This window comes from Crocuta crocuta, unplaced genomic scaffold (genome assembly GCF_008692635.1).
Source record: "Crocuta crocuta isolate KB4526 unplaced genomic scaffold, BGI_CrCroc_1.0 scaffold35, whole genome shotgun sequence".
Taxonomy (NCBI): domain Eukaryota; kingdom Metazoa; phylum Chordata; class Mammalia; order Carnivora; family Hyaenidae; genus Crocuta; species Crocuta crocuta.
The window spans coordinates 4,512,383-4,524,161 of record NW_027530625.1 but is presented as its reverse complement, the minus strand read 5'-3'; the positions used below and the strand labels follow the sequence as shown (position 1 = coordinate 4,524,161).

Below are 11,779 nucleotides of genomic sequence, written 5' to 3'. Positions count from 1 at the left end.
CTTTCCCTGCCCCTTCCCTACTCCCCCTCCCCCAAAAGAAGAGGTTTAATTATATCTCTATGGTTTGACTTTTTTCACTCATTATATTGTGAACATCTTTCCGTGTCAGAACACGAGTTGATCTCGTTCTCCCATGGGTGGGTTTCCTTCTGTGCGCGGTGCTATTTATTTACCCATCCCCTCATCCATGGACATTTGGGTTCTTTCCAGTGTTTCGTGAGAATTCATGGTGCTGCCCAAACCCTGCACATGTGCTGGGCCAGGTGTTGGTGGCAGAGAGGCCTCAAAATGGACCTCCGGGGTCACATTTTCATGTATGGACATGTAGCCTCTGAAGAGGCTGTAAACATTTGAAATTCCCTGCTGTCAGTACCAAGTACCTCTCTTTGGAGCATTATTACCCTTTCTGATAGTCAGATAGGAGAAAAATGGTGTCTCGTTAATTTATTGAGCACAACATAAATAATGTCTTTGTCCACATCGATTTTACAAACTTCTCCACATTTGGGAAATGGTGGTAGGTCCCCAGAGCAGGGAGGAAGGTGTCCCCTTTGGGCCATCCCCTCACCCAGGTGCCTGGCTTCCTAGTTGCTGCCCTGGGCTTTGCAGAGAGGCCAGGCAGGCCGGAAGCAGTGCCCAGCCCCGCCTGGGCCGCTGCCCAGAGCCAAGGTCTGGGTCAGCCCCTGAGGGTGAAGCGTCTGGGGATTCTCCTCTGCTCTCGTGTCCATCTTACATAACGTATCTTTTGTTGGTGTTGACCCTGCCCTGCCCCTCCATCCAGCCTCGACTCTGTTTCTTTCCCATTGGCCAGGCCTGAGCTCTGGCCTCACCCCTCCATCCTTCCCATACCCATCACCAGAGAGGCCTTTCTAAACCCAAACTGGGCTGTGGTCCTTCTTCCCCGCCGGTTAAGCACTTGATCGTGATCTCAAGGTTCGATCTCAAGGAATGAAGTTTAGAGACGAGGCTGGGAATCCCTCGCCACCACCCCACCAGCACCGCTCCATTCTTTAGTAGTATTTCTCTCTTCTGTATTTATTGTTCTGTGTTGCCGAGACCGTGACTCAATTTGTGTCTTGCTCCTTTCACTAAAGGGTTTATAATGAACATCGCTCCCTGGTCTTTTTTTTTTTAGCCTTTATTTATCTTCGAGAGAGAGAGTGCAAGTGGGGGAAGGGCAGAGAAAGAGGGAGACACAGAATCCGAAGCAGGCTCCAGGCTCCGAGCCGTCAGCACAGAGCCCGATGTAGGGCTCAAACCCGCAAACTGTGAGATCATGACCCGAGCCGAAGTCGGAAGCTTAACCAACTGAGCCACCCAGGCGCCCCTCTCCCTGGTCTTTACAACCCCCTGGAAGGATTCCCAAAGGCCGTGTCTTGTTCCTCCCGAGGCCATCCTTACAGACATTTTCTTAGCCTGACCCCGAATGCTGGGTATTGCCATGCTCCACTCTGACTAGACATTTGGATTTCAGGGGCAAACTGAGTCATTGTGTTTGTTTCCTTTCTTGCTCTGGTCAGCTTCACTGCTGAAGACAGACTCATCCTCTGGATCTACTCTCCCCCAGTCTGCTTCCACCAATCTGGGCATCTTGAGGGTGGCTCCTTTCTGGGAATCCCCAGTACCTCTGAGCATCTTTCCAGGGGGCAGAGGCTCCAAGGGGAGCTATGAGCTGGGGACATGGACTAATGACTTTGGCCTTTGCCAGCCAGCCCGTGGCCCGTGCAGACTCCACTGATGAGTCTCCTGCCTGAGGATGGTGGCTGATAGAGCAGGGGGCGGCCATATCAGGCTCTGGACGATACCTGGTTACCTGTAAGATTAAGCATCATTTAAGTGAGCACTTACTGAGTGCCAGGCCTTCCTTTACCTGTGTTATTTCAATCAAATCCTTACCCTCTGTGCTTTATCCCAACATTTTACAGGTGGGGCAAAGCAAGGCAGTGGCAGGCCCAGACTCGGGAGTCTAAGGCCTTAGCTGTTAAAACCGTGCTGCATGGTGACTAGACAGTTGCTGGTGCCTGGATTGGGCCGGAGGGCAACGTGGAAAAGGCCACGAAGAGAGGCAGGCGGTGGAGGCGGGGGACCTGGGAGGGGAACAGAGCAGCATGTGTCAGAGGCTCCCGTGGGTTGCACAAATAGATCCCTCCCGACATTACTCAGTCGGAGACTCAGGTCACTCTCTGACCAGTCCTGTTCTCCTCCACGTGGCCCCCTCCTCCTCCTCTGCAGGCATAGCTCATGACTCACTCGCCCTGGGTCTCCTTGCAAGGCAGGCATCAGGCATCATCTGCGGTTGCAGAAATTCCTGAGCCAGTTTTTCCTTCCAACCCCCCCNNNNCCGACCACCCCGCCCCCCCCCACTTCCCCGCCTGAGGAAGAAGGGTTTTCTCTACACTGTGCTGGGCAGAGTTGGCCGAAAAGAGGAAGGCAGCTACCTAGCTTGAAAACCCTGGAGGGTGGAACAGAGCCACGCCCCTCTCCTTGTAGTAGAATCTTCGGCCAGGGAGTCCCGGAAGGCTGCCTGCAATCTTCTGATCTCACAGATTTCAGTCTGGAAGGACAGGAGGTGCCCACCTCTGCAGAGCCCCTGCTTCCACCCCCTGGGAACCGTCCAGGTTTAGAGATGCATTACCTGTGGCTGACGGAAGTGGAGAGACCTGCCTGGTGGCAGAGTGGATGGTAAGTTAGAAGCAGGCAGTCGAGAGGTTCCAGGCAAGGCTTTGTGGTCAGACCGCTTGGGTTGGAGGCCCAGCTTTGCCTCTGGAGGGACTGGTGTTTTGGGGCAAGTCAGTTACCCTCTCTGAGCCTCTGTCCTCTGTAAAAGAGACGGGAATGCTGGCTTCTTATGCTCTGAGGTCAAGAGTGGCAGCCCTGGACGGTGCAGCACAGGGCTGGTGGTGGTGGGGGGGTGAGGACATCATGAATGCTAACTGTGATGAGGGGCACTTCGCTGAGGGAGATGTGCCAGGTTGGTCCTGTGGCCCTAGGTAACCTTACCCCCCTTCCCTCCCCCCCCCCGCCCGCATGTGTCCCCAGGAAGTTGGCATGAAGAGCACCATCCTGTGATCTTGGAGGATGGTGAGGCAGGGCCTGTGGCGAGATAGAATCATTCAACAGCATTGTCCTTGCTGCCAGGCATTGGGCGGGGCGTAGAGGATAAACAGAAAGGTGGGGACACGCCCCCTTGCCTGGTCACGTGTGTCCAGGACTAGCTTGGTCCTGCTAACCTGTGTGCCTGAGGGACCCCAGAGAGGTGTGGTGAGCTCTGGCCCCTGATGCACTTGGTCATTCTTTCTTTTCTTTTAAAAAACAAACAAAAAAAATTTTTTTAATGTTTATTTATTTTTGAGAGAGCGTGGGAGACAGAGGAGGAGCAGAGAGAGAGGGAGACACAGAGTCTGAAGCAGGCTCCAGGCTCTGAGCTGTCAGCACAGAGCTCGATGTGGGGTTCAAACTCATGAGCAGATCATGACCTGAGCTGAAGTTGGTGCTCAACTGACCGAGCTACCACCCAGGCACCCCTTCCTTTTCATTCAAAAAAAATTTTTTTTAATGTTTATTTATTTTTGAGAGAGAGAGAGAGACAGAGTACAAGTGGGAGAGGGGCAGAGAGAGGGGGAGACACAGAATCTGAAGCAGGCTCCAGCTCAGAGCCTGATGTGGGGCTTGAACTCATGAACTGTGAGATCATGCATGACCTGAGCTGAAGTTCGATGGTTAACCAACTGAGCCACCAAGGTGCCCCTCTTTTTTTTCTTTTTTTTTTTATGTTTTATTTATTTCTAGGAGAGAGAGAGAGAGACAGTGCGAGCAGGGGAGGGTCAGAGAGAGAGGGAGTCGCAGACTGAAACAGGCTCCAGGCTCCAAGCTGGCAGTCAGCACAGAGCCCGACGCGGGGCTCCAACCCACGAACCGCGAGATCATGACCTAAGCGAAAGTCGGACGCTTAACCGACTAAGCCACCCAGACACCCCTCTTTTTTGTTTTTTTAAGTTTATGTATGTATTTTGAGAGGGAGAGAGTACAGGTAGGGGAAGGGCAGAGAGAGAGTGGGAGAGAGAATCCCAACCAAGCCGGCTCCTCACTGTCTGCACAGAGCCCAACGTGGGGCTCGAACCCATGAACCATGAGATCATGCCCTGAGCCGAAGTTGGACACTTAACCGACTGAGCTACCCAGGGGTCCCTAGTCCTTCTTTCTTTTATTCTTTCAGTCAGTAGTTACTGAGCACGTGCTCTGCCAGGCACTCTACCAGGCACAGGGACGCGCTGACGCACGCTCCTCTGTGGCTCCGGCCCACATGGCACTTCCTAGCTGGCCGTCCCTCTGCAGGGTGAGCGAGGAGTGTCCTCAGAGGGGCAGGTCCTCGGTGGGAAGAAGGAGTGAGAGGAGCTGGCCTAGTGGGTAGGGAGGGTTGAGGCGAAGTTGGGGGAACCAAGGGGCTGGCCTTGGAGGGGAGGGGACTTTGTCCCGAGAGTCCTGGGGAGGGTTGGGTAGGTTGGTGAGCGGAGAGCCCAGTGGCCAGGGATGGTCTGGACCAGTGAGATGGGAGTGCGGCCCATCAGGGGACGGTGCGCGTGGGGGAGATAGAGCAACCAGGCCTCCGTGATGGCCGTGTGCCAGGCTGGGGGGATGTGGCCTCTGTTCTTGTCAGCTCTGCAGGGTGGATGGACCCTGTAGGCTGTGTCCTCAAGGCCTACAGCCTCTGTTCCCGTTCGCTCAGTGATGGGAGTCTCATGCCCTTCCTAGGCAGCTCTGGGTAGGAGAACCTTCTTGCCTTCCAAGGGCAGTGGGAAGAGGGCTGGGCCTGGATTCTAAGGGACCTGGTTTTGAGATCCTGTCTCAACCATCCTGTCCTCTGTCAGGTGTCTTCCCTCCGCTGGGCTGCAGGTTCCTTATCTGTGAAGCGGGCATGATGGTAGCCCCCACCTTAGAGGTTGTGAGGGATCAATGAGGTAACACAGGGTGAGCTCTCTGTGTTTAAGAAAGCATTGGCTCCTGTTGCCATTAGTCATTACTGTGTGTACGGTCCGTGATAGGACATTGTCTGGCCAGGACTGTCCCTCCTCTCGGGACAATCCAAAGTGCAGGGTGTGGGCTCCAGTGGGTAACTGGGCTCCCAGAAGGGGCAGAGGAAGAATCAGTTGTGGTTTGCAAAGTGTGAAGCCCGCTTTCCCACCCACATGTCTGTGGCCAAGCCAACTGTAGCAGCTGTCCAGCCTCCTCATGCTGAACAGAGTGTTTGTGTCCAGCGAGTTGGTTAAACCAGAATCTTCTAGAAGAGTCCTTTGGGCAGGAATCTTCTCACACTCTTGTGCTCCACCTGCCTTTAATCCCCCTACGTGCCAGTAGCTATTTGCAGGTGCAGACTGGGAGGTGAGGGCCTCAGGGGTGGGGCCTGGCAGGTCTTTCTTCCTCTCTGGCCTTGCTTTGCCTATCTGTATAATGGGCCACTAAGACAATCTCTAGTGCCCTTCTAGCTCTGACCTCTTGGAGCCTGTGGGCCGTGGCTGCATTGAAGGGGAAGGTGTGATATTTCTTGCCTGATGCCCTCTTGCTGTATAAGGAAGAGCCCTCTCTGGAAGCTGTCCTATGTGGGGCCTGAGCATGGTGGTGGGGATAAAGCAGTGACATGAGCCCCGATCTTGTGGGACTCATGCCAGCCACAGAGTTTCCATCAAGCTGGATGTGATGCGGTTTCCGTTACAAAGACAGAGGACCTTTATGTTTTCCAAAGCGCATGTTGGGTTCAACCCCTTGGTCAGCCCAGCTCGAGAGGCAGCAAGTCTGGTCTTGACAGGGAGGCTGCTGGCTTCTGCCACCACGAGCCCTGTGGCCTTGGGGAAGTTGCTGCCTCCCTTGGTGCCTCAGCTGTCTATAAAATGGGAGTGAGCCCTGCTTCTGGGCTGTGAAGGTTCTGGGAGGTAGTTCTGGGGCGTGGAAGGTGCTAGGTAGATTGAAGTTCCATTTTAGTGGAGTCGTGGGGGGGTGCGGGGGGGAAGGGAGGAGCTGCCATTTGCCCTGGCTGCCAGGGATCTCGGGGGTGATCCCCACATCCAGAGGGCAAGTGAGCTGATAATTGTACTTCTGTTTCGCTTTTTGTTTTTGTGNGGGGGAGAAAAGAAAACAAGGCTTCAGCTGGGCCAGCGGGGGAAGGTTTGCCTCAGGGTTACTCCTGGTCTGCTTGGGCCCCGCCTCGGCCTGGATTTCAGCCTTGCTGATGGGCAGCGGCTGCTGTTGGCCTAGACCTTTCTTCCTCCTAGCCACCAAGGACCCTTCGCAATCATCTTAACCAACCCCCTGCCGTTTCATTACGGAGTAAACCGAGGCCCAGAAAGAGCAGAGGACAGACCTCGGGTATCAGAGGCTGCAGACCTGGGATGGGAATGTAGGGCCCTGACCCTTGCGCAAGGCCCCCTCCATCCCTGTCCCCGTGGACAGCCCCGGCGGCACAGACTGGTGGGAGGGGGCGTGGCTGGCCCGGGTGGGGCTGGAAAGGTTATAATTTTGAAAACCGAGTAAACAAACAAAGCCCTGGCGAGAGAGCAGCAGCCCTGTGCCGGCCTCACAGATAGGCCTGTGTATGAGGAGACAGTCCGGGCCTGTCCACACGCAGGCAGCGAGGTGTTGTGGTGGATTAAAAAAGGCAACGTTACACCCCCCTCACGCCCCCACTCCCGTATTTAAGGCTGCCGGGAAACGGGGAAGGGGGTCCCTGCCCAACCTGGCCGTGGGGCGGCCTTCCTGGCTCAGCTCAGCACAGCCCCAGCCCTGCAGGACTTTGGGCCTCGTTTCCCCCGGCTCCCAGATGTGGTGATTCTGGAGAGATCGGCCCCCTCTCTTAAGCACAAGGGTTACTTTCTCAGTGACCCGAGAGCCAGCCTGGTCCTGGGAGACAGACCTCCAGCCCACATCAGGCTGGATCGGGGCTGCGTGGCCCAGCTTTCCTGTTTTCCACTTGAGACGGGGGCAGAAGCCGACTCTAGTGACTCTCGCAGTTCCTAGGGCTTGCCCTGCAGGGTGGGGGCTGGGCTGCCTGTCTGGCCTGGAGCCCCCCGGGGTGGGGCCCAGCAGACTTCCTGTGCGATTAGGGGCAGAGGCTCTTTGCTCTCCTTCCCTTTTCCTGAGTCCCCTGTGTGGCCTGAGACTCCAGCTCTGTGGATGGGCTCTCTGTCCGGCCTCCACTCTGAGCCTCAGTTTCCCCTGTGGTGCCAGGAAGGGGTTGGATGAGACTCTCTGAGGCCCTCTAGGTCAGGTTCCAGAACTCTGAAAGGCCTTCCAGAACCCCATAGACTAACCCCTGAAGCTGGGAACACCCTTCCCTGGCCCCGCCCATGGCAGGGCTGAGGGGGTGGGGGGGTCCCTCCTCCAGGCTCCTCCTCCAGTGGTTGTGGTTGATTCTCATCTATTGGATGAGTACCACGAGGGCTCAGTGGGGGGGGAGGGGGCTGACATCGACAGTATGGCCAGCAGGCCAGAGCTCACTCTACCAGCTCAGAGCCAAATGCCCTTAGGATGGTAGCTTCGGTTCTTTATGCCTTAGAATCATTAGCTGTAAATTGGGGAGTAATAATAACAGTTCCCAGTTAAATTACATCACGTGTGTTTATGGATTACGTTTATGAATCCTCAACACAGCGCTGGGCGCAGCAAACGCTCTGTAATCAATAGGTATAATTAACATTTATTAATTTAAATTGTTTTAATTCCTTAACCGTGACTGAATGATAAATGTCATCACAAGGTTTGCGGTCTTGCAGCATAGGGACCCCGAAGCTGTTTGGATGACGGGTCTGGGAGTGGGAGAGGGTGCCTTGGCGGGGGTGTAGACGGTGAGGCGGGTACAGGCGAGTTCAGAGCCCTGGCTGGTTGTGACTTCCCCTCTGTGCATCTGGAAGGAGTGGTTTGGTCCCACCACGGTCCGGGGACCACAGGCGTGGAGTGCGTGTGGCCACACTCCGCTTCCTTCCTCCAGGCCGCGTGTATTCCTCTCAGTCTGACTCATGGCTTTGTGCCTTTTGTTCTCGTCCTTGAGCCCCGGGGGTGAGGCCGGGAGCAGCAGGCGCCCAGGGATTCGCTCTTGGAGAGGCGGCCTCTCCCCCTGGTGCAGGGGGTTGGACACCCAGGTCCAGGTCCTGGCGCCCTCGCTGACTCACTGCGTGTCAGGCATAGAAGCACGTGTGTTGACTGTGGGCTCACTGTGTGCTTGGCATCCAAACCAAGTTTATGCAGGCCCTGCCCGTGTAGAGCTCAAGGCTAGGCAGGAGGGACTATCCAACAAATGGTTACCAGTCACTCATTAATTAAATAATTATCAGAGGGTGAATCACGACCAGATGCTCACCCTCCCGGTGAGCTTGCACGTGCTGGTGCTGGTCGTGTGAGGAGTGCTGTCCTGGGATTGGCGCCCCCAGGCCTCCGATTTGCCCTCTGGTCACAGATGAGGAAGCAGGCTCCTAGTGGCCAAGGGACCCGCCCAGGTCCCCTCCCCTCCTGGTGCCTCTCAGTTTCCAGGAAAATGGGTCCATTTGGGAAGGGTGCTGCTCACTGCACACAGGGCCTGAGGGTCTGCATAACTTCAGGGCTGACCCGGCTCTGTAGCCCTGGAAATCCTTTCTCTGCGCATCCCTAGGTGGAAGTATGGGACATGGAGGTCGCTGTGACTAGAGCTTTGGGCCCTCCAAAGGCTATGTGGGAAATGGCTGCTGCCCAAGGAGGGTGGTCCTAAGTTCCACCACCAGTAGCGGTGGCCCTAGAAAGGTGGCCCGGAGCCCCTGGTGAAGCCTGCCTGGCCATCCACACCAGTAATTTCCCTGAATGTACCCAAATAGTTATATTACTTTAAACAGAAAAATTTTAAGTGTATTTATTTATTTTGAGAGGGAGAGTGAGCAGGGGAGGGGCTCAGAGAGAGGGAGAGAGAGAGAAGCCCAAGCAGGCTCTGCACTATCAGAGCAGAGCCTGATGTAGGGCTTGAATTAAAAAACTGCAAGACCATGACCTGAGCCGAAACCAGGAGTCAGACACTTAACTGGCTGAGCCACCCAGGCACCCCTAAACAATTAAAAAAAATGTTTATCTGTTTTTGAGGGAAGGGAGGGGCAGAGAGAGAGGGAGACACAGAATCTGAAGACCTGGGGCTTGAACTTGTGAACCACGATGTCATGACCTGAGCTGAAGCCGGATACTTAGCTGGCTGAGCCACCCAGGAGCTCCCAGATGGTTATAATACTTTAAAACATTGGTTCAAACAGGGGAGGAAAAAAAAAAGTTAGGGAGTTAGGGAAACCATGTCTATGGGTAGGTGATGTTCAATGGCACAATAAGAAGCCTCTAATTGACCAGACTTCAGAAAGGATTTTACCAACACTGCTATGGGTAGTAGCAACACACATTTCCTGGGCACTGCTCTATGCAGTGGTGGGAGCCGGCGACTTTGGGAGTGTGGGTGGGGGAGCATGTGGTGGTTCGAGCCAGAGATGATGGATTAATTCCATGAATAGAGTTTCTCCCTGTGCCAGGCAATGAAGGTGGGTATGGATGGGGGGCCAGTGAGGTGGTGAGGACCCAATGGGTTCTCATCCATTTGGGAGAGTCTGTCATCACCATTCTTTCAGCTTTTAGGTGTCCTTGCTCACTGCTCTGGCCGGATGCAGCTGTAGACCCCCAGGGCCATCTGTGTTTAGTATGCTGGCTGCTTAGCACAGGGCATGGGCTGCTGGAGGTGGGTGAGGCACACGGGGCTTGAGGACCCCTTCTGCAGTGCTCAGGCTTCCCTCTGGCTGTCTTTCTTGTGACCTCAGCATTCTGTGCCTCCGTTTCCCCAACCATGTGACCGTGCTTCCCATATGGTGAGCTTTATGAGACGAGGCGTGGTGTCTGGCACATAGTAAACACTCAGGACCTTTCCACCCTTAGGGTCCAGTGCCCCCACCAAGGGAGGCTTGGCCTTTGAGCTTTCTTCGAGGTCCCTCTTTTATTGTTGATGTTGCTATATAGGCAATATCTGATGATCAGCGAAAAATTAGAAAATAGAGTAATAAGGGAGAAAACGAAAATCCCCAGTGATCCTACCACCCAGAAATAATGACTTTGAGGCACAATCAACAGTGGGGTGTGAGCATCTGCATAGATTAATCCATTGATTCCATCATTGTTTGAGAGCCTGCTCAGTGCTAGGTCGTGGGTGGGGGATGGGGAGGCAGCCTGGTCTTCCCCTCCCTGCGCCCCCCCACCCCCAGGGATCCCCTTCTGGGAGGACATACCCAACATGGAACTCTAGCCAGGGTGGGGGTCAGGGCGGCTTTGGGAGCCGGAGAAGCAGCAACTCAGACTTGGAGAATCAGGGAAGGGTTGTTGGAGAAGGCAATGTCTAGGTGAGGCGGAGAGGGTGCAGAAGGAGGAGAGGGTCATGGGCAAGGGGCAGGTCTGCAGAGGCCCAAAGCTGCAAGAGCACAGGTATTTGGGGGAGCCAGAGTTTCCCAGAAATTGGTGGATTTGCCGTGGTTCTTGCTACCCTTAGGAGCAGCCCCCCATGTACCACACTTCGGTTGTTTGTCACTCAAAGTCCCTCTGTGGAGGCTGCCTGGGTGGCTCAGTGGGTTAAGTGTCTGACTTGGGCTCAGGTCATGATCTCACAGTTTGTGAGTTCAAGCCCCATGTAGCACTCTGCACTGATGGTGCAGAGCCTGCTTGGGATTCTCTCTCCGCCAATCTCTCTGTCCCCTTCCCCCACTTGTGCTCTCTCTCTCCCTCAAAATTGAAAAATAAGCAAGTAAATAAACAAAAACAAACTTCAAAGTCCCTCTGTGGGGTTGGGATCTTCTTATAACAGGGGACACGGAAGCAGAATGATATGCCTGCCCCAGGTCAGAGTCAAGGCAGAGTCAAGGCAGACCCAAGCCTGCTGCCTCTGCGTGGTGTCCCTGCCAGCCGGGAGCGGACAGAGGAGGTTCAAGTGCAGGGCCCTCCTCAGCTCTAGTTTCCCAGGCCCATTTCAGGGGCTGTATCATTTAACAGAATCTGCTGGAAGAAACTGAGGATCTGAGCTTAGGTGACCAGGCTCGGTTTGTGTGACGGAGGTGGTGACCTTTTCTGCCTCTGATGTGTGACCTTGTGCTGGCCTGGCCTGCTCCTGACCCAGCCCCACCTGTCCTCACTGGGACTGGAGGGCTCCTGGGGCTGCCCCCGGGGCTGGGAAGGGTCTGTCCCCAGGCCTGAGCTGGCCTTTCCCGCCCTGTCTTCCTCCTGTGTCTTATGATGCCTGGGAGACCCACATTGAGACACGCTGGTGTAATCTTGCAGGGACAAATATTTATGGGCTTCGTGCTATGTCTGATACCGGGGATATGTCATGAACGAGACAGACAGGGTCCCTGACCTCATGGGGGACATGGACACTTAATCATTAACAGTTAATTAACAGTTAATCATTAAATGAAAGGTGTGGTGATGATTAATGGGGGATTCTGACCCGAACGGGGGAGTGACTTGTCAGTGTACCTGACAGTTGGAACTTGGATCTGTTTGATCGAACCTGAATGGCGGGTTCCCCTGAGCCTGCCAGTGTGGTCCTGGGTTGGGAGAGAACACTTTTTAAAAAAAAATTTTAATGTGTATTTATTTTGAGAGAGAGGGAGAGAAAGCATGAGCTGGCAAAATGCAGAGAGAGAGGGAGTCACAGAATCCAAAGCAGGCTCCAGGCTCTGAGCTGTCAGTACAGAGCCCGATGCGGGGCTCAAGCTCACAAACCGTGAGATCATGACCTGAGCTGAAG

At 54.7% G+C, this 11,779-nt stretch overlaps 1 long non-coding RNA gene across 1 annotated transcript; it reads right to left on the bottom strand.

The window, feature by feature from the left end:
• Window positions 1–1,266: 1,266 nt before the first annotated feature.
• LOC144234901 (uncharacterized) lies at window positions 1,267–2,961 on the bottom strand. The gene is made up of 3 exons (XR_013336110.1): window positions 2,636–2,961; window positions 1,897–2,087; window positions 1,267–1,813 (listed from the first exon to the last, which is right to left on the bottom strand). It is a non-coding gene; the product is annotated as an uncharacterized LOC144234901 (long non-coding RNA).
• Window positions 2,962–11,779: the final 8,818 nt, after the last annotated feature.